The sequence below is a fragment of the Schistocerca serialis genome, unplaced genomic scaffold (assembly GCF_023864345.2).
Source record: "Schistocerca serialis cubense isolate TAMUIC-IGC-003099 unplaced genomic scaffold, iqSchSeri2.2 HiC_scaffold_1212, whole genome shotgun sequence".
Classification (NCBI taxonomy): Eukaryota; Metazoa; Arthropoda; class Insecta; order Orthoptera; family Acrididae; genus Schistocerca; species Schistocerca serialis.
Window position 1 is genome coordinate 180,001 of NW_026047417.1, and position 2,500 is coordinate 182,500.

Below are 2,500 nucleotides of genomic sequence, written 5' to 3' on the forward strand. Positions count from 1 at the left end.
CCTGGTGATCAACCTCTCCCCCCTGGACCCGACCGACGCAAGGGCATCCGGGAGCATGCCCAGGATGACATCAGGCGGCGTGCCCCGCCCCAGACCAATGACTCGATCCAGGGCAGAGAAACGCTGGGCAGAGGCAGGCAGCCCCGCCAGATGCTCCCAGATGGCGGCGTCAGTCGGCCCCTCCGGCGGCGGCCCGGTGGTGTCGGCCGCGAAGTCCTCGGCTGCGTCGACGGGCGGCGCAGCGGCCTCGCCCACGTCAGGCAGCGAGCTCGCTGCTCCCCGGCGGGACGCCGGCTCTTCCCCCCGACCGATCTCAAGCGCCTCCATGAATTGGCGGACAAGCTGCTTGTGGGCAGCTTGCCGCCGTCGGCACTTGATTGCCTCAAGCGTTCGGTCGGGGAACATTCTAATAAGCTCTTGATTAACGAAGAAGAACCGGGCGTCCCTCTCAAGGAACAGTTCGGCCTCTGCCTTGGCGAGCGACAGGACTTCCTCCTCCGTCCACCTCGCGCGATGCCTCTCCGTCACGATCTCAGCGTTGGCGGCCGCAAGGTGTTGGCGGCGGCGATGGACCCCGAGACCGTTCTTCGTGGTAAAAGTGCGGTGGCACTCACTGCAAGCAAAGGGAGCTACACAAACTATCGCATTTTCGTTACGGCCGGTTGGCCGGATAGGTGCTGGGGTAGCTGGGGTGGCACCTTCAGCGGAAGGGCCACCATCTCTTGTTTCTTGTAGGCTGCCCCCAACTATAAAGGGATAATGCGAGGGGGGGCTGGTAACCCCCCCAAGCCCCTGGTGCGGTCTTCCACTCTGCGAAAATCAGCGGGCCCACGAGAAGGGGAGAAGACCGCAGGAGAGGAGAGGCTAAGAGGGCTAGGCCCATGTATTGCGCATCACTCTCCCTGTAACTATAACCCAAGGAAGGCACCTCGCAGCAGCAGCACGACTACATCAAGACCGCACTTCGAAAAGCCAAGTCCGGATGCAGCCACACCGCCGCCACTTGGCCACCTTAAGAGAGTCATAGTTACTCCCGCCGTTTACCCGCGCTTGCTTGAATTTCTTCACGTTGACATTCAGAGCACTGGGCAGAAATCACATTGCGTCAACACCCGCTAGGGCCATCGCAATGCTTTGTTTTAATTAGACAGTCGGATTCCCCCAGTCCGTGCCAGTTCTGAGTTGATCGTTGAATGGCGGCCGAAGAGAATCCGCGCACCCGCGCGCCCCCGGAGGAGCACGCTAAGGCGGACGCGGCCTCGCAGCAAGGAAGATCCGTGGGAGGCCAAGGCACGGGACCGAGCTCGGATCCTGCACGCAGGTTGAAGCACCGGGGCGCGAACGCCGCGCAGGCGCGCGCATCCTGCACCGCCGGCCGGCACGAGGCCGACCAACGGCGAGAGCAGACCACGCCCGCGCTAAACGCCCGCACTTACCGGCACCCCTACGGCACTCACCTCGCCCAGGCCCGGCACGTTAGCGCTGACCCACTTCCCGACCAAGCCCGACACGCCCCGATCCTCAGAGCCAATCCTTATCCCGAAGTTACGGATCCAATTTGCCGACTTCCCTTACCTACATTATTCTATCGACTAGAGGCTCTTCACCTTGGAGACCTGCTGCGGATATGGGTACGAACCGGCGCGACACCTCCACGTGGCCCTCTCCCGGATTTTCAAGGTCCGAGGGGAAGATCGGGACACCGCCGCAACTGCGGTGCTCTTCGCGTTCCAAACCCTATCTCCCTGCTAGAGGATTCCAGGGAACTCGAACGCTCATGCAGAAAAGAAAACTCTTCCCCGATCTCCCGACGGCGTCTCCGGGTCCTTTTGGGTTACCCCGACGAGCATCTCTAAAAGAGGGGCCCGACTTGTATCGGTTCCGCTGCCGGGTTCCGGAATAGGAACCGGATTCCCTTTCGCCCAACGGGGGCCAGCACAAAGTGCATCATGCTATGACGGCCCCCATCAACATCGGATTTCTCCTAGGGCTTAGGATCGACTGACTCGTGTGCAACGGCTGTTCACACGAAACCCTTCTCCGCGTCAGCCCTCCAGGGCCTCGCTGGAGTATTTGCTACTACCACCAAGATCTGCACCGACGGCGGCTCCAGGCAGGCTCACGCCCAGACCCTTCTGCGCCCACCGCCGCGACCCTCCTACTCGTCAGGGCTTCGCGGCCGGCCGCAAGGACCGGCCATGACTGCCAGACTGACGGCCGAGTATAGGCACGACGCTTCAGCGCCATCCATTTTCAGGGCTAGTTGCTTCGGCAGGTGAGTTGTTACACACTCCTTAGCGGATTCCGACTTCCATGGCCACCGTCCTGCTGTCTTAAGCAACCAACGCCTTTCATGGTTTCCCATGAGCGTCGATTCGGGCGCCTTAACTCGGCGTTTGGTTCATCCCACAGCGCCAGTTCTGCTTACCAAAAGTGGCCCACTTGGCACTCCGATCCGAGTCGTTTGCTCGCGGCTTCAGCATATCAAGCAAGCCGGAGA

The 2,500-nt window shown here is 61.5% G+C and overlaps 1 pseudogene; it reads right to left on the reverse strand.

The window, feature by feature from the left end:
* LOC126435619 (large subunit ribosomal RNA) overlaps positions 1-2,500 on the reverse strand; it is a 7,953-nt pseudogene that overhangs the window by 4,058 nt on the left and 1,395 nt on the right.